Genomic DNA, 20748 nt, shown 5'->3' with positions numbered 1-20748 from the left:
AAAGTTTAGGAAAAAAGTCACTTATGTAACTTTTCTGTAACAATGCTTTTATTGACTATTTTTTAACTTTGATTTTTGTAAACAATTTTTTTAACTCAGAGTTTTTTTTGTTTTGTTTTGTTTTTCCTTAACTACAGTAATTATTATAGTTCTTATATATTGTATATGACACCGTTCCTCCATGATAGAAGTCTTCTGCAAAGGATGCTGGAATGGGCTCAGCTGTTCCCTTATGCCAATCCCATCGGGTTTGGGAATTTCGTAGTGTATCTGAATATCTCTCATCCGGAGTATGCCAGGGCCATACTTAGCAGAACAGCTAAATAAAGAAAAACTAGAACCTGCTAGAAATCTCAAACAAAAGCTGCCATTACCTGACTCTAAGACAGTGTCCTCATACTGTCCCAAATTGAAGATTACATAGGAAGCTTTTATTCCCTATTTAATGTACAGCGCTGTGTAGTATGTTGGTGCTATATGAATCCTGTTTAATAATAATACTACTCATAAAAAATTCTTCTTTCTGATGGATTCTCTTTAAAGATGGCTTTAGATATTGGCAGTGCAAACATGATCTCATTATTTAACAAAATGTGGTAAGCAAAACAGGTGACAAAAACAACTCCAAAAGGTAAATTATGGGGGGAGGCAGGGTTGTTGTGGTGTGAATAAGTGATATGCTCCAGAGGTGTAAGTTGGTGTAAGTAAGTAAGGTGTAAGTTGATATAAATGAAAATTCCTCAGGTACAGGAAGAAGAACAGGTGACACACTCCAGTGGGAAGTGAATGAAAATAGGTGACATTTAATAGGGTAGTAGGGGCCAAAGGTGACATATTGTAAAGGTGTAACAAGGAAAATAGATGACATATTCTGGCAGGGTTGTGGAGAATTGGTTACACGTTCCAGAGATGGGGAAATAGGTGGCACACTTTGGGTAGGGGGGAAAGGTAATGGAGAATAATTGACATATTCTAGAGGTGAGACGACACACTGCTGGGGGGAGAATAGGTGATATATGGAAGAGGTAGGACAGGGACAAACTCTGGGGGAGTAGGTAGGTGACCCAGTCCAGGTAGGGCCTGGCCGGGGGAAAAGGTGGCATGTTTTTTAGACATTGGGGAGAGGGAGCACTATGTGCCCCTGTATGTCTGAAAAGGCTCAGACTAACATTGAGTGTAAAAACATAGCAGCAATGCTGGCAGCCTAATTTCCCATGATGGCAGTATGTTAGCCAGTAAATGTATTATGTATATTCTGCAATGAAATCCATTTTGGGAGGAATAGAGCTGGTATCGAGTGTTATGACATAATCTTGTTGCATGTAATGTGAATTCATTGTTATCTATATTGCAGATCCCAAAGACAATATTGTCTATCGATTCTTCATTCCTTGGATTGGTAAATTGTCGCTATGATTCCAGCATTGGCTTAGTAGACTTGGTAGACCAGTATGCCTTCTCCTTGGCCCTATGAGTGGATTCTTGCCACATAGATTATTATTATTAATAATAAAAACTTTGTAGAGTCACAAGGTAAGAAGCAGCAGCATGGGTTGATCTGTGTCACACATTTGTAAAGGCGGACTGCACAAGAACTGCACAGGACCAGAATTACCATGATTGTGTCACCTCTGAGCTGCCATCTTAGTGCAGGAAATATATGGTGAATGTGGAAAATGATTGAACAAAGTTGGCTCCATCCTTCTGGAGAGAAAAGCAGATAAAGACATTGTCAGGTGGAGTAATGTGATCTCTGCAAGAGGTATTAAATACCTTGAAGTGTCATACTGACACCTTACTGATCATGTAGAGAATCAATACAAAACCATATATTTGATCCTATTTGGTCCCATCTTACTCTTTAGGTAACCTTCTACCTTCATGTAAGCTTTATTATCTATACCTTCATGGGAAGGTTATGCCCAAACAATCATCCTGGTGCTGTACCTCACCCCCCTCCCCATTTTTTCCTGGAGGAAATAATGTGACATAGTGTTACACATTCTATAGGTAATCAATTATTGTTTGATATATAGGGAGCTTTAAGCGTGGACCCAGACCAATAGGGCTTCACATAATATTCATTGGGCCTGATTTACTAAAGCTCCAAGACTGGAGGGAATAGACTATCATGGCAGAACGTGAGCGATTCAGCAAACCTGGAATGGATTTCCTAAAATACATTTGCCAATAATTGGTTTCCTGGACCAGATTTATTCCTGGTTTGTTGGATCACCCAAGTTCACCCATGCCAGTCTATCTTCTTCAGTCTTGGAGACCTAAAATAAATCCCGCCAATTGTGTCACTGTCAGAGGTTGCAGAAAAGCAAGAAGTGATTGCCAGAGACTACAAACATGCTAAAGGTGTTGCTGGAAAATATGGGACTGTTAGAAAATATTGCTATTACCCACCAATAAGTGTGGGAGAGGTCCAGTAAAACTAAAGAGGGCACCAATAGTGTAATTCACATCTTTGCCAGTTTGGGTGTCAACATTTTACCGGACAAGAAGTGAGAGAAAATCTGCACCAGGTACAAAAGCAGAAATAAAAATCTGCCTGGGGTCCTACCTTCCACACCTAAAAAATGTATTTCTGTCAGTGTCGCTGTTGAAAGTTCCCCGTACCTCCTGTCTAATTAAACTGTTGTCACCATGTAAGAAATTAGGGTGAAAACTTTCACTGTAATAGCTGAAAACCCTGTCAGAGGTTCTAATTCTGTCACTTTGTCTGGACCTAAAAGAAGCATTTTTGCCTGCCAAACACATCTTAATTTTTTTATGGTTTTGTTTTTCTTGTAGGTAGAGGTCTTCTAGTTTTGTCTGGACAGAAATGGTTCCAACATCGCAAGTTGTTGACTCCGGGCTTCCATTATGATGTCTTGAAGCCGAACATTAAGCTAATGTCTAACTCCACCAATGTTATGCTGGTAATGATGGTGGCAGTATGAGAACATTTCTGTAGGGTGCTGCCAGTTCCACATTTAGTAACATGCCAGGTTACACTGGCAATGGTTATTCCGAATAATATGCAGATCTGGGAAGCAGGACTGGCTTATACTGACAAATAAAAATTCTCCTGGTGGCAACAATAGTATGACCAAGGGTTGGGTTTAGGGAAGTATCCCGAGCTGCATGTAGGTTGTCATTTTGACTCCAAGACGTTATCAAAGATTGGAGAGGCAGAAGGTGGCTCAGGACAAAGTCATTGGGCACTAATCAGACTTCAGCTTGGGGTATATGAAGAGGCCAGGATCTTAGACCATACTATGTAGCAGAGGAGGGCAAACCCTTCCATTTTCACCACTGCGGAAACCCATGGCTGGTAACTGTAGACATTGCAATGACTGATGAGTGGTTAAAATGCTGAACATCTTGCTACTTTATCTTCCATCAGAACCGCTTCAAACAAGATGTGACTGAAGGGTCTTCAGTGGATATCTTCCCCTATGTCAGTGCTATGACGCTGGATACAATCATGAAATGTGCATTCAGCTGGGATAACAATTGCCAGACAGACAGGTGAAAACCCTAAAATTCAGTAAAATGCAAATGCTTTCCATAGTTAACCACTGACACTATACAGTTAATCCCTGGGTTAAGGACATCTGACATACAGACCTCCTGGAGGCTTAGAGGGGGGGTGGGGGCAGTTTGCATTACTTGCAGAGGAAATCTTTTGCTAAACACAGCTGAGACTGAGCTCTTCTGCAAGCTCTTGTAACTCTTTAATGACCAAGACAAACTCTGCAGTTCTTTCTGATTTTGCATATCAAAGCACAGCTTGCTCCAGAAGTTATTGAATGTCTAGACTCGATAATTTGTTTTTTTTTTTTGCTTTGTTTGTGATTAACTCGCAGTGAGGTTTTTTTTTAGTAACAGACACTACGCTGCCTAATAATATGTTAAGACAAACATCTGTCCTAATTGCATTTAATAAAATAATGTACCAGTTCCGACTAACATACAAATTCAATTTAAGAACAAACCTACAGTCCCTATCTTGTATGTAACCCGGGGACTACCTGTATATGATGTCCTTCTTATGGTGTCACCCTTTGAAGATCTGATGTGTGTCTGAACATCAGTGAGTTAATCACAAACAAAGCAAAAAAAGAATAGTTCATGGCAGGATGTCTGCAGGAAAACTTTACATAGAGGAAAGTGTGCAGGAGAATGGTACATAAAAAGGGTGTTTACAAGTTACATGAGTGGTGTCTGCAGAAGAACTGTACATAGAGGGATGTCTGCAGTAGAATGGTACATGAACAGACTGTACATACCTCTGCAGTAGAATGGTACATATAGGGATGTCTGCTGGAGTATCAAAGACTATACATGATAGAATATCTCTAGAACACCTGTACAAGACGTACATGGATGCATACTTGTTTTTTTCATGATTTTGTAAATGCATTAGTTTACATGAAATCCAGATTATTGATGAGTGAGTAGTATGACTGAATAGAGTTGGGGCTGTTGGTCAGTGTATGCCAGTCAACAATATCCACATACAGTAAGTGTACGGGACACTTATTATAATTTCTTTCTTGTAGAAATAATCCATACACACAGGCAGTCCTGGAACTCACCTACTTGGTAAACGAGCGTCTCTGCTACTTTCCATATCATAGCAACTTAATCTTTAATCTTAGTAAAGATGGACGAAGTTTTCACAAGGCTTGTGAGATTGCCCATAAATACACAGGTAACCTAGAGCCAATCAACCTTCATACTGATTTGTGTGTATTCTTAAATATATAAATGTATTGACCCATGTGATACTTAGCTGTATTGGAGGAAATATACCTACTGTCATCCCAAACATGTGACCAATTCTTACTGAATCCAATCATTCCCTCAATAAACATTTTGGATTTTAATCTATTGAGTGATATGCCCATCACAGTGCTGGATTTTCAATCCTATAAAACAATGTATTTCCTCACCATACATAGCAGAAGAGAGTTAGCAACCTTTGTCCTGGGCAGGGATAACACCAACACCAACTAGAATTTCTTATGGCAGGATCAAATTTCTGTGGTGTTAAAGAAAGTGTACAATGCAAAATGGTTACAGGTTACTTATGAACATAGATTAATGAAATGGGTAGACATGGTACATTCTGGGTGTTTCCAAAAAGAACATGGTTTATTGTAAAGGTGGAGCTAGGTAATTTATTATCTGAGATCAAATATAAATAAAAAGCATGCAGTCACAATAATTATTGTATTATTGTATTACGGCGACTGTCAGTCTAGCAAAAGGTCCATAATATTGATGGCGGTTGCTAAAGGCTTATGATGCGTGGACATATGGTGTACAAAACAGTTGCATCAGCAGGATATTATTGTAATAATGTGGGATTAAAATATCCATGCCCTAAATAAGGCAAATTTTAGGCCTGCAGCAATTTGGCAACCAGTTTCTGAGGCAACAACTATACATGCATAGGATATTGCTGGTTTATTGCTGCTGTCAGGAGCTTCACATGTACCAGAGCAGCAAAAGGCTGGCATTACTGCAATACTGCACTAAAGAGCCATGCCTATATAATAGCAATTAGCCAGAATGAGAGACCCTTTGCTATGTATGTTCAATTGCAGTCCTGCAAAGCTGATAACAGAGCAGGAGCAAATGTTTTGGGCATTAATATTAAGGTTAAAGATTTTTCTCTCACCTTCCACACTGAATGCACTCTCCTTATTTTACCAGTGATCGTGCCAGCACCCCCTCTTCTTTCACCACCCACCATGCTTGCACCCCCACCTCACCTGCACTCCTCTCTCTAAACACCCACCCACTGTGCATGTACTCACTTTCCTTCAATGCCCACCCTACTCTCACATTTACGCTTGTCTGCTCCCCAGCTCTCTTCGTTTTACTGTTTTACTGCCCCTCCCCAAACACCATTTTTGCACTCCATCCCTATCACTACTTTTGGCCCCCCCCTCCCCCCAAAAAAGCACCTGGGTATGATTTACCTCTATTATACTTTCAGGCCTCAGGGTACTGTCCCTTTTTTACACATTAACTCATTCCACAACATGTTTTCATTTACCCCATTACCTGTACCCCTGTACTCTTACCACTGCACTATATCACTTCATGCTACTTTTCATTGCTTTTACTTAATTCTTGTCAGAGAAACAGGGGGACTGAGTACCAGTGTATAAAGAGAAAGGGGTCTGGGGTGATGAGGACAAAGATAGCATGCATGTGTAGTGGTGAGAGCAGGGGTGACATACAGGTGTAGTAGCAGGTAAGGGGACATGCAATAATTAAGTAAAAGCCCTGCTTCCACTCCTTGGCCCATTCCTTGGCCCATATCTCTCTTTTCTAATCACACCTACATCACTCACTTGCATAACTCTCAGTGCAGAATTTCCCAAACACCATACAGGTATTAAACAAGCAAACACTAAAGCTCTGCATAAGTTTTGGTTGTATAATGTCTAGACAAGTTTTGGATATACAAAGCTTTGGGTTTTTGGATTAGGACCCAGTATCACCCTGTCAGTTGCAGGAATCTGGGAGAGCAACAAGAGAACATTAAAGGCTCCTTTGTCTTGGTTTCCACACTGAGAGGACAAAATTTGTTTGTTAACTTGTCTCTGCTAGTACTTAACTTGGGAGCTGCCGTCAGGTCCATGTTGGCTTAAAGAAATTCTGCAAAACAGCATTTAAATACAAGCTTTTCCATGGCCAGTATCCTATTTTTCAAGTGAAATTGAGAAAGATACACTGAAGTCACCTCAAGGCAGGACAGCACTGGACAAAGCAATATTGATAAGGGATTTTCTGGTCCTAATTGTATTGCAAACAGCAAACAAGGAGTTCTTTCCAAATCAGGTTAAAAACAAAATCTAGCTTACTTTAGCATAATAGAAAGTTCACAGTGTACACTTATGCTTCTGCTTACACTTAGCCTATCTTTGTAGGAGTGCTCCTAAAACAGTCTGTTAATGCACAGTAACCTGCAGCATATATAGTTTCTCAAACTCCAAGCACAGTGTGTGTGTGTGTGTGTGTGTGAAGATGCATCAAAGGTAGGGATTTTATTTGGAAGGTGGCCAGCAAATTAAATAAAAAGACTGCTGAATATGGTTTCTTTATGTTGAGTGATAAAAGCCCTCCTTGAAAGCATATCAGGAGGTGTAAAAATGTTTCTCTCAGTTTGCCAATCCTCTAAAAGTGGTTATGGAGCTAGGCATGTGTCCCTATGTATGCCACTAAGTAAAAGGAAATCTCCTTCCACTTCTCAAGTTAGTCAACAGACCATCCTGCCATTGAAGTATGTTGGGTGAATGTCCCTACAGTCTTGCCCTTTAAACTTTTCTATGCATCAAGTAGAGATAACAACACAGAATCAAGGAAGTTCTTGGACTACATTGATCAAACCATTGCAGGAAGAATGTAGAATTAACTATATCATCGTCCTTTAAAGAGGGACCTACGTGTTGAGAATCAAGAGTTACAGGATTTTAACTGTTCACAGTGCATGGATAATTCACACACTCTATTCAACCCTTTTAGCTATCCAGTAGGAAGTGGATCCTCTTTACCTAAAAGGAAGGGATATTCTCCAAATGTAAAATGAGTTTGCCACTTCCTTGTAGGGTTTAGGCTAAATATGGACCTAAAGGACTTAAATTCCTTTGTTCAAGATAGGACTTTTTCTATGATATCCCTGCAGTAGTTTTTCTGTCTGACTGGATGATTTCAATAGACCTAGCAGAATATTAAACAGGATTTAAATAGCGCCAACATATTACGCAGCACTGTACATTAAATAAGGGTTGCAAATGACAGACAGAGGACCCTGCCCCGAAGATGCTTTGTTATCCGTCCCAATTGTGGAATGTCACCAGACATTCTTCCAGTTTGGAGTTTTAAACTAACACCTCCCGTTCATCTGTGTACCCTTCAGCTCATCCACAACTTCAAGGATGAATATTTGCCTCTGTGTTAGTTCTTCTATGGCTTCAAGGTGTCAGCCTATTTCATTACTTGGTCCACATACTGGTGCTGTCAAGATCCAAAAGCAAGTTGGTGAGTCACAAGAAGATAATTCTGCAAATTCTGACTCCTATATATTGAAATAGTCAGTTAAGTACATCTCAGGTAATGGAATATTTGGGAATGATAATCATTACAATAAAATCCACATTCTGGGGGCGTGGCCGGCCGATGGCGGAGACGGACGTGTGCTAGCACAGCTCCGCGATCCACAGGGGGAAAAGCCGATCAGACCAGCACTGCAGTGCCTCATCTCACTTGGCGATGGGTCCCAAGATGAAGGGGAGCCAGAAGGGACGCTCCGGTGGGGAGATATCGGCCTCTAGGGCCATTACAGGGCTGTTTTTAGCCGGCAACAAGGCCGCGACTGACCAGGCCGCAAAGCCGCGGTCTCAATTTAGTACCAGCCCCGGATCAGTACCACGTGGCGACGCAGACCGGAACCCTCCCGCAAATACAACACAAGTACCTGACACAGGACATGTGGCCATGGCAAATACACCAGAGCCTCCACCAGAGCAGGTAACTGACAACCCTGCCCCTGTTCACTTAAGCCCCAGTGATCTATCCTGTTCGGGGGACTACTCCAGACCTCTTTTTACCCAGAAGGGAGTTGATGATACATGGGATTGGAAAGCCCACCTCAGAGCATTACCTACACGCTCTGACTTGGATCATAGTATTGGGAGGTTGGAAGCAAGTTGTAAAGCAGAGTTCTCTCATATTCAACAGACCCTGCAACAGGTATCCAGTACTACTACCGTGCTTCAGAATACTTGCTCAGAGCTTTCTTCTCAAATGGCCTCTCACGATGCTATACTAGAGCGTCATGCAGCACAAATTAATACGCTCTGTTTAATGCAGGATGATGCTGAAAATCGCAACAGACGCAATAATATCCGCATCCGCGGGATCCCAGAGACGGTGCCTAACTCTGAGTTATTTAATGCGGCATACACTATCTTTGCCAATCTTCTGGCGATTCCCCCTGATATGGACATTGAATTAGACAGAGTTCATAGAACCCTGGGCCCTCGGGGGCGAGATCCCCAATGACCTAGGGATGTGATTTGTCGTGTCCATTTCTATAGAACCAAAGAAGACATCATTAAGAAAGCTAGAGATGCTAAAACCCTTGAATATGCTGGTTCTCCAATACAATTACTGCCGGACTTGTCCAAACATACCTTGGACTTGCGGAGAGCAGTGCCACCTCTATTGGATGTGCTCCGGGAATGTAATATCCCATATCGCTGGGGATACCCCTTTCATCTCATTGCTAGATCTGACAATAAGAATTATTTCCTCAGAGGTCCAGCGGACCTACCACAATTTTTGAGGGACCTTCAGCTTCCTGATATAAGATTGGCAGAGTGGCCTACGGTTCCTTTATCCATGCCTTTTGGAGGCCCTGGTCGCTTGGATCAACATCTTACTCCTGCTCCCACCCCTTCTGATCACCCACGAAGTCCTAGACGAGTGACAGGCTCTCTTCCATATGCAACGACTACACACCCTTAACAAGCATCCAGGTTATGACAGATGTTTAAAGGACAACCCCGCAGCCCCCTTTGGATGGTCTCGGCGGATCGCTAGACAGTTTTTTCCTGTTTCTGTTGCCTCACAACTTACCAGATACCCTCCATCTACATCTGTATAAGGACATATACCCACTATGGACATTTAATTGTTTTGTCCTCTATAGATTGAAGATCCATCCTCATCAAGGCCTACTGCCGGGTCCTTTTCTGGGTATAGTATGGAATTATTGTACTGTATCTCACATTGTCATGTTTACAGTGACGTGTAAGTAGGCTGTTGTCTGGTGATAGATTACTAGATCCTGGACTTTGCTGAGAACTTTAGTTCTGGTTTAATAAGGTTTACATGGGATTTGCCGGGGTGTCTTCGGCTATTGTATATGGTTAAGCGCTTTTACTCTCTTAGTTGATTCCTCAAATTGTTTTGTCTGGTGTGATGTTTATACTATTTATAGCTATGCCAGGGTCCCATTTAGCCTCTTTTATTACTGGCTTTTCCCCCGAATGGATCTATTTACAACGGTAGTGATCTTTTCTCCTATCACTCGGCTATATTACCCCGCATAGGAGTACCGCCGGTTTAGGCGGCAAATAAGGAAGTTCCTTATATTTTTTAGTTCCCCACAGACGACTGGGAACCAGCCCACCCCAGCCGTTAGCTGCCCTGATCCCTATTTTTCCGCCCCTACCCGACTGGCCTTATTAGTGAAACTCAGGGTTCCTTTTACTTACTACAGGAACAACTTGATATAATCCTCCTCTTACAAGAATAAATATGCTTTCTAATCAGTCGACCAACTCTCGAGGTTTGAAAATACGTTCTCTTAACGCCAAAGGACTTAATAGCCCTAATAAGAGATCACAACTTTTATATGGTCAACACAAGGCTAGAGTACATATTTTGCTGCTTCAGGAAACACATTTTTGCTCTCAAAAGATCCCATCACTACATAACCGCTATTACACTACATGGATTCATAGTTCCAATCCAGATGGTAAGACTAAGGGGGTCTCCATAGCCTTTCACAAAACTGTCCCGATTCAGGTACTGGACACCTGCGTGGACCCGCATGGGAGATATGTTATTGCTAAGGTCTCCTTATGGGAGAAGAAGTACACAGTGGCTTCATTTTATGCTCCAAATCAGCAACCAACTTTAGCGGCTGTCCAGTTCCTGAATAAAATTAACACATTTGCGGAAGGAACTTTGATAATCGGGGGCGATTTTAATTTTCCCCTTGATCCTAGGGTAGACACGTCAACAGGTCATTCCTCTGTCTCTTATTCCAAACTGAATGCATTCAAGGCGAAAATACATGATCTCCAATTGATCGATGTGTGGCGAGCCCTGCACCCTGGCGACAAAGACTATACGTTTTATTCCAACCCCCATTGCACTTACTCCCGAATTGATTACATTTTTACTAGCCATAGGCTTTTAGACTGGCATCCGTATGTTTCCTTCCCTATCTGATAGATGTTGGCGTTGCCATACCCATCAAGGCACAATGCTTCACATCTGGTGGGAATGCTCTAGTATATATAAGTTGTGGACCCAAATAGTAGATATATACAACACCTGGAAAGGCTTGTTGCGGAGGACGACAACAAGTGGGAACAATATAAGTTGATATGGTCAACCTGGGATTGGTTCAAGGAATCCAACCAATTTAAAGTTCTTTGGCAGTGATCTAATGTGAGAGCAATGGTGTCGGTCACATTATTTTGAGTAGGTATGTAGTAAGGTGATAGATTAAATATGCGCTAGGCCAGTCGGGCCCTCCCCTCCCCTCTTTTTTCCCCCTCCCTTACCCATCCCTCGCTCCCCCCCTGGGCTATCCACTTTATTGTCCTTTCCCCGTCCCGTTAAAATATTTTTGCACAAGTGATTTTCTGATGTATCCTCCGGTTTATCCGGGGACGAGCATACTATTTGAGTCATTAGATCCAGATGTCTGTTAAGTTACTTTATTTCAGTCAAGGTTGGTTTTGTGTTAAGTACATTTTCTTCGGTGTCCTATATACCTCCTGTTTTTCTGTACCAATGGATCTATGTATGTTCATAAGCACTGTGATATAAATATAAGGTGTCATTTGTATTTTAATTAATGAGTATAAATGGTGGGCCGGGAGGGTTTTCCTGGCCCTCCTTTTTTCTTTGTTTACATATGTGATGTTATTTTCCTGTTTTGTTATAACTTGTGTAAATTTTAATAAAAACCGATTGATACAAAATCCACATTCTGCGTCCTACAAAGTGGGGCAAATTATAATGTGGCCTTAAAGAATTTCATAAACGATGGCACGGTCACGTTTTTTCTGAGGCTAACAATGTAATCTATAGGCAGTATGGCAAATGTGTCAGTTCCAGTTGTGTTTCCCCTATTAATGAGTTTGCCGCTTGTTGGCGTAGTTAGTCTGTAATTCATTGTACCCTGGTCAGTCAGGCAAGACTTGGGTTGGTGCATCTTCCATGGCAATTTATCTGGGGGATGACTGGGGTACAGGACTAGGACTCTAGGTACTTTGGATGCCAGTTTCAAAGGTTGGGGAGCCCACTGTATGGGACATCAAGTGCAGGTACCCGAGGGCCCATTTTTCATTGGTAGCCCACTTTATTCTGTACAAATTGTTAGCGGCCTGGGAAGCCTTGTAAGTCTTTGCTTATCTTTTGTATAAGCAGTGAGTCAAGGTACTACAACAGGTTTACATTTTTGATGTAAGTCACAGCCATGTTTTTATCATAAAGATAGAAGCATCTCATCTTCATGGCCTCCTATCTACCAGTCTCGAAAATCTTTTGGCCAATCATCTGAGCAGATGATTTCACAATCACAAATGGTCTCTGAGCAGACAGCACCTACTTTTAGTCGATAGACCTTACAGCATTTCCAACAAATGTTAAAGTGCTAAGATTATAGGAAAATAGGAAAAAGCAAAAAAAGAATAGCAATTCTACCCTATTGGCGGAAACTGGAAATTTGGTAACACAAATGATGGTGGTTTCTTCTTTTCATCTTTTTTTTTGCCATAATGACTTTTTCCCCCAGGGCAGGTGGCAGCATGCTATCCTGGACTTCCTGAGAGTGAATGCCTACTTGTCGAAAGGCAGAGATTCCTAACATCTGACATTTTTTTCAGCTGTGACAAATAAGCCGGTCAAAGTTCCAAATGGGTGGAACATTCATTGCTATGGCAGTTCTTGAAAGCATTAGTATATCTGAAGCCTCCAGTAAAGTCAATATTTCCAGCATAGGACTTGCCTCTGGTGAGTTTTCATGGAGCCACTTTTCTGTCCAAATTAGGTATGTACAATAAGAATATTTACGTGGAGATTTTTTACCACTATTACCTTGACAAGAAGGGTTTTAGAGCTATGCACGTATCACATCAACTGGGAGGTCATTCTTCCAGCATAAAGACTCTCTCATCTTCTGAAGGATCTAAGGAGCATTGGGAAGATTTTCTCCACTTACCTATGAACAACAAATGGATAAATGGCTGCAGATATTTTTTAATCTACCTTAATGGCCCTACAAGGAGCACAGCTGTATCGCTGACAAAAATTGCTTTCTGGATTATAAATATCATAGTGTATGCTAACACCACTAGGGTATTGGTTCTGTCGCAGGAAATCAAGACACATTTGAGTAGGGAAGTGGTGACCCCATAGGCTTCACTTGCAAAGGTTTCTACTGAAGTGAACTGTAAATCAGCCCCTTGGAAATCTCCACATGCATTTATTCAGCATTATACATTGGATGTGATATCAGGAGCTTCAGCCGACTGTGGGGCTTTTGTTCGACAAGTGGCTCTTTCTAAAGATTAAAGATTTGTTTAGCAGTTCCTGTGGCATTGTGTCTTTTTCCTTCCCTCCCTTTATTGGTATTTCTTATTATTTCCCAGTTGTGTGTGGTAAGGAAGAGTGCCAAGAATATGGGAAAATGTTGTTATACTGGTAATTCTCCTTTCCTCAGTTTTCTTTGTTCTGTCATAAGCTTCTTAACAAATACCTGCAAGCAAGAGGGTTACTTTTTTTTGAAAACGTTCTTTATTTAAATTTAAACAAAATATAGTCAGGTAACAGGTATATATCAAAACAGAAGGAAGTGGTAACAAGTAGCTAGTAAAATCACAGTCAGCATAAACCACTTGGGGTAAAGCATAACACTTTAATTCATAAGTGTAAAAAAGGTATTGCAGCAGTAAACTTCATTTCGAGTGCCCTGCATTGAAATCCAATCACCCATCTCCTGGGGAGGAAATTACAAGGCATTAAGCACTTATGAGCCTTAAAGGGTCGGAGGAACTCTCAAAGATGTGCCCTGGTGATATCAGCAGGATGTCGTGTATAGACTGTCAGGAGAAGGCATCCTGTAGCAGGAGCCTAGGTGCCCACCAGGGCATTCAAAATACACAGGAGTGGCAAGGATTGGTGGGAGTAAAAGGCAGGAGAGCACAGTTAATAGGGCTTCAAGGAAGACTAGAGTTGGTAACCATCCCTGGCTGGCTCTTCACTGTATCCCAATTGAGCGCTCAGGCTCACCTTTTGTTGTTGGGCCCAGGTGGCTTCAGTATTCCTCGGAGGAGGTGATTTGAGACCAGTAGAAGCAGGTATTTAAAAATTGGCTGCACATACCCTTGATGGAAGAGGTTACGTCTTCTATCCTATGAATTTCATGTATCCACTGGAACCAGAAGGAGATTACTTTTATAGCTGGGGGTGGTCCTGTGGGGGTAGAGGGGTGGTCCTATAGGGGTAGATGGGTGGAATTAATTAAACGTTGGGAAAAGAAAATGACATGTACATTTGACTTTGAATTGATAGAACAATTTTTCATATTGTGAAACAAAGATTTTCACTAATACCATATTAATTCCTGCACTCTATCTAGACATTACTATTCCCAAACTGCAACCAGAAACCCACAAAACCATCAGAATTCAACTTTATGTTATTTCCATATTTTTAATATTTTCATTGGTATTTGTGTCGCAGTGGCAGATACTACTTACTCGCAACAGAAACCATATTCTGCTAAGTTTAGATGCAGAAAAGGCCTTTGATAAAATGTTGTGGCCATACTTACATGAAGTATTAATACAAAAGCACTTTCAGAAATGTATTTGTTAGGAAGTGTATAACTGTCTGGCAATTCAATGCTGTGTGCCATCGCAGTATAAAACACTGTTTATTTTGCCCAGCAATGTCTTTTGCAGCAGCCAGGAAAACTAAGATAGCAGACGCCCTTGCTTCCCTTTAGCCGTGCAGCCTGATGTATTTTATTGCATCCCCAGGACCACTCTGTGGAACTGTGCACGGCTGAAGGGGATTTTAGAGGCAAATTAGCTCCCGACTCAGTCCTGCACTGCCATTGGCTGCTGGGAATTTATAGCCTCTCTGCTCCCAGTCACCAGTGCCTGTTGTATCATTGAGCTGGGCTAATCTGTGTTGAAGAGTTTCTCGGTTGATTTACTGGTAATGACTTAGCCTGTTTCTGACCCCGCAAGTTTGTGCTGCCTGGACCCACCTTTTGCCTGAGACCCCTACTCTGATTGTGTTTTGCCCCTGTGTACTTTGTCTGGTGGATTATCTGTTATGATATCTGGCTCTGAATTCTGGGCTTGTCTATGGGAATCTTGGTTCTTCTATCTGAGGCCTCCTGGTCTGCTGCCAGCCCTTCTCCAGATACTATCCTTTGGGCATTAAGTCCTGGGGGCAACCGAGTGCTGGGAGACGCAACTTGCCTCCAGAGGCTAATGGGTGTTTACTAAAGGCAAAGACTGCAACGTAGATTGGGGGACTGGTGTCTGGGGAATACTGGTGCTGACCAGGGCCTTACAGTATTTAACTTTTATATACAAACCAAAGAGCAAATCTTAGACAATAACCAACTTCCTAATTCTGTAAAAATAATGAGGGAAACTCCTCAAGTATGTTCATTATCCCCTTAACTTTTCAATCTAGCGCTTGACCCTTTCTGGAGATTTTTTGATAAAACTCCGCAGTTCAAATAATATGCTTTTATTTGTATCAATTCCAAGACTTTTCTTCCTTTTATTATGAGTTTGCTTTGTCATTTTGGATCTTTCCCAACCCTCTATATAGAAACCTCCTTTGCATTTTCTTTTTCCTTTTCAGTGGGCTCAGTGAGCTCAGTCAGTAGCTCTTCTTGGAGAGACACAGACAGGTGGACTGTGTGAGTTCAGCTCTATTTTGAGACACAGACAAGTGGACTGTGTGAGTGAGCTCTGCTTGGAGAGACACAGACGGGTCTGTGTGAGGAGCTCTGTGGGAGACACAGACAGGTGGTCTGTGTGTGTAGCTCTCTGCCTGGGGACACAGAAAGTTGGTCTGTGTGAATGAACTCAAACCCGAGTAATAGGTTGCTGAAAGCTTTGATTTGAGCTGTCAGGGGGAAAGCCTGATCAGGATTTCCCTTTCCTCAGCAACTCAGGGAGCAGAGCAATCAGCGGAGCTTTATGCTGACAGCTCTGCTCCCCTGATCCTGGAGCCAATACGAGGGCAAAAGAGGTTGAATTTTTCTCCCGAATTTTTGCTGTCGAATGCAGCAAAATTCGGTTCGGGTATACCCGAATTCGAACAGCCATATTCGGGTCGAATATAGGGACAACCCGAATTCGAACATCAACACTACCCAGGACTTTGATAAACTTAAGTCTGAGATCCTGGCTCGGCTAGGTGTCACCCTAGCAGTCAGAGCCCAGGGAGTACATCAGTGGACATATAAAATGCATAAGCCCCCACATTCACAGATGTTCAATCTCATCCATTTGACCTGGAAGTGGCAACAACCAGAGATGTTATCAGTCCCCGACGTGGTGCAGCGGGTGGTCCTCGACAAGTTCCTGAGATTGCTACCCTCAGTCCTAAGGAAGTGGCTGTGTCATGGGGACCCCAAGACAGCAGACCAGCTTGTGGATCTGGCCGAGCGATACTCTGCGGCTGAGGATCTTCTAAATAACTCGCAGCCCTCAACCCCACGGATTCCAAGAGTTCCTGATAAGACTGTTCTGGGGCGTTAGGGAGCTGGGAGAAATGTGAAGACTTTAAATGAAGAAGATAATGAGACTGTGGGCTCAGGAAAACCCAAGGTGTAAAATTTTGGAGTAAACAAAGGACATGTTTTCGGTGTAAGGAGTTGGGACACATTGCATTGAACTGTCCTATAACTACTGAACCTATGCAATGTGATGTTGCCTTTATGAAAAACCGCATTTCTATGTTTGCGCAAGTGGTATGTACTGCGGCAGGTTCAGACAGCGCGGAAAAACATTTGTGTGAGTTAAAAGTGAATGATCAAAGTGTGACTGTTCTGCTAGACTCAGGGAGTGTAGTAACTGTGGTGAAAGCAGGCCTTATAGGCCCCTCTGACAGTTAATCAGACACATTCATGGTGACTTGTGTGCATGGGGATACATGTGAATACCATACAACCCTTGCTTATATTATAACTCCCTATGGGTCAGTGCTTCATAAAGTTGGATTAGTCCCAGCACTAATGCATGAGGGGTTTTCTTGGGAGAGATTTTCCACATTTTTGGAAATTATGGTCCAAGTTGGAACCAAAAAGAGGTGCACCGCAGATATTGACAGCATCAGAGATAAGCCCAGAACCCTTAGAGGATTCCCCACTAGGGGAGGTAGTTGAGGTATCGGCAGATAGCTCCACTCCTTTTCCATTCTCTGTTATAGCCAGAGACCTAGATGAGTCCGCGTCAGAGACAGAGAAGGAAGGGGTAACACTTCAGGGTATGCCTGACCTAGATGTTAGGAAAGACCACTTTCAAAGTGAACAAATGAAGGACTTTACCCTTACGCGAGCCAGAGAGAATATAAAAGTGGTAAATGGGAATCCTGTGGAGTCTGGTTCTAGGCTTGGTTTTCCTTACATGGCTCTAGAGAATGACTTGTTGTATCAGATAGACAAGGGAAAGGAGGTGGTACAGCAGTTAGTGGTTCCAAAGCCCTACAGAAGAACCGTTGTGGATCTGGCACATGGAAACATTATGGGGGGCCATTTAGGTATCCAGAAAACTACTGAAAGAATTTTAGAAAGATTTTTCTGGCCTGGAATACATGGAGACAATAAAGCATATTGTGAATCCTGCCCTCAGTGTCAGATTACAGCCCTCATGCCCCATTTCTGCAGCCCTTTGGTGCCCTTGCCGATTATTGAAATACTCTTTGAGCGCATCAGGATGGATTTGGTTGGCCCCCTAATAAAGTCAGCTTGGGGTCACCAGCATATTTTAGTCATAATGGATTATGCTACCTGTTACCCCGAGGCCATACCTTTGCGCAATACCTCATCAAAGACCATCGCAAAAGAACTGGTCCATGTGTTTAGTTAAGTTGGTATTCCAAAGGAAATACTCACAGATCAAGGGACAACCTTTATGTCTAATGTCATGAAGGAACTTTGCAGGCTTTTTAGTTACCCAACTACATACATCAGTCTATCACCCACAAACTGACGGATTGGTTGAAAGATTTAATAGGACTCTGAAACAAATGCTGAGAAAGGTGGTAGATAAAGATGGAAAAAATTAGGACATTTGCTCCCATATCTGCTGTTTGCCATAAGGGAAGTACTGCAGTCATCCACAGGGTTTTCACCTTTTGAGCTTGTATACGGTAGGCATCCACGTGGTTTGTTAAATGTGGCTAAAGAAACATGGGAAGCACAGGTCACACCGTACAAAAGTGTAATAGAGCATGTGTCACAGATGCAGGACAGGATTTCAGCAGTCCTGCCAATTGTTAAGAAAAATATGGAACGGGCTCAAGGAGTACAGAAGATGATTTATGATAGGTGGGTCAAGATCCGAACATTTGCGCCAGGAGATTAAGTACTAGTTCTCGTCCCTACCGTGGAGAGTAAATTTATGGCTAAATGGCAAGGTTCATTTAAAATTATTGAAAGAGTGGATGAAGTGAACTATAAAGTATACCATCCAGGTAAAAGGAAGCCAGAACAGATTTACCACATAAATGGACTGCATGGGCCTCCTGCAACATTTCAGCAGCTAATGGACAGAGTTTGGAGGCCACATAGACAGTACACTTCTGCTTATCTTGATGACATAGTGATACATAGTGTGGACTGGGAGACACACCTACTCAAAGTACAGGCAGTGATTGATGATTTGAGGAAAGCAGGGTTGACTGTGAGCCCCAAGAAATGCAGCATTGGTTAGTCACTGATCATGCCCCTCTGAAGTGGATGAACCTGAACAGGGAGAAAATGGCAGCGTGACAAGGAAACGCAGAGGCGTTGTCACCTGTGCACTGTCTGTTGGTTTCAGTTGCTCAGTCCCATGGGCCTGAGCAGAAGGGGGGGGGGTATGTGACACCAATGCAGGATAGGAGGTGGAAGGGAGATATATTTGCCCAAGATTCCTCTTTTATGTGAAGTAATTTGCCCAAGATTCCTATGTGAAGTAGCAGGTGGAAGACACTCACCTGTGAGATAATTAATGAAGAAGTACCAAGGGTAGGAATATAACATAGAGCCAGGAGCTCAGTCAGTAGCTCTGCTTGGAGAGACACAGACAGGTGGACTGTGTGAGTTCAGCTCTATTTTGAGACACAGACAAGTGGACTGTGTGAGTGAGCTCTGCTTGGAGAGACACAGACAGGGGTCTGTTTGAGGAGCTCTGTGGGAGACACAGACAGGGGTCTGTGTGAGGAGTTCTGCTTGGAGACACAGACAGGTGGTCTGTGTGAGTAGCTCTCTGCCTGGGGACACAGAAAGTTGGTCTGTGTGAATGAACTCAAACCTGAGTAAAAGATTGCTGAAAGCTTTGTTTTGAGCTGACAGGGAGAAGCCCTCCAGCTGATAGACAGGAACGTCGCATGTATAGTAAGTGCCGGACAGGCAAGGTTTTCTTTTGTTGTTTTTGATATTTTATCTGCAACCTTCCAATAAACCTGTCCACAAGTCAGCTTAACGTTTATACCTCAGTGTGTGATCTGAATTGGATGAACCAGACAAGTGTCCTTTGACCCCAGCAAAAGTAATCCTGAGCTTAACCCCTCACAATATATAATGCAACAACCTATCTCTAATTTAGGACTTAACTTTCCAGATACTGAACCTCATAATATACCTTCCCTTTTACAAATTTTAAAAGATTGAATTCTCAATACTTCCTTTTATATTGACCTTTAAATTGACCTCAACCTATACCCTTTTTTCACCTTTTGACACTTGTACATATGCATAGAACTTCTTCCAGAGAAGGTTATCAGCAATCCTTTAATAAATTATATGTGTCAGCTTTGACATAAGAAACATTCTCATGTGAATCTAAATACGTATCATTCCCTCCTCCTTCCTCTAAAGGGAAACCTGGACATTCGCCCAAGCTGTACATTTTATAGCTTTAATTGTTGGAAGGAAGGAAGAATAGCAATTGGGTATTAGATACATATTCATACTACACGTGTTCTCACCATGCAAGAACTAGTTAGTATCTAAAATTCAAGATAAACCTCTCTTCGCTTCTTCCTCTTTTTCAGATGCTTGTACCACCATAGGATTAGTTAAGTGGTTACAACATTTTCCCAATCTGAACATACCTCAGTTTTTCTATATATTTTATTTATATTGGAAAAATATTACAGAATATACATATATATTTTTACATATTTTTTATAGGGGATATTTATCCTCATTTAGGAGCTTATGGGAATAGTGGACTCAGATTGCTGTCCTAAATATGGCTGCCTATGGCTAAATTATATCAGAGCCTTTAGGATTGCCCTATTGTTATTTTGGAGAGTGGGCCATTTTATGTTTAGTTGAAGAGGATGATACCTGTTACTCTAGAGGTGTAAAGCGCTTAGCATTTTTTATCTTGGCAATTGGAAGAAAAACAATCCATTACTGTTAGTTATATACCATCCCACGTAATGCCAAATGCACTTATTTTTGATAAAATCACAATATGTTTTCTGTACGGAATGGATTGCAACTTCACAACAAAAAGACACTAGTACATATTTATTTTTTGAAAAGTATGAAAATTTTTTTGCAACATTAAACTTTATTACACAACACAGACTAGGGTTAGGGGTTAGGGGGTTAGGGGTTTAGGGTTAGGGGTTTAGGGGTTAGGGTTAGGGGCTGAATGGTATAGATCTCTATGGTATGGTGGAGACTCC

At 41.9% G+C, this 20748-nt stretch overlaps 1 long non-coding RNA gene across 1 annotated transcript in view; it reads left to right on the top strand.

Annotated features, from left to right (window-relative positions):
• LOC140336268 (uncharacterized) overlaps nucleotides 1-5844 on the top strand; it is an 11299-nt gene extending 5455 nt beyond the window's left edge. Inside the window, exon 3 of the long non-coding RNA XR_011921862.1 lies at nucleotides 2800-5844. This is a non-coding gene — a long non-coding RNA (uncharacterized lncRNA). The remainder of the gene's footprint in view (nucleotides 1-2799) is intronic.
• Nucleotides 5845-20748: the final 14904 nt, after the last annotated feature.

Source organism: Pyxicephalus adspersus, chromosome 8 (genome assembly GCF_032062135.1).
Source record: "Pyxicephalus adspersus chromosome 8, UCB_Pads_2.0, whole genome shotgun sequence".
Classification (NCBI taxonomy): Eukaryota; Metazoa; Chordata; class Amphibia; order Anura; family Pyxicephalidae; genus Pyxicephalus; species Pyxicephalus adspersus.
The sequence above is the reverse complement of the archived record's forward strand: the minus strand, read 5'-3'. Positions and strand labels throughout refer to the sequence as shown.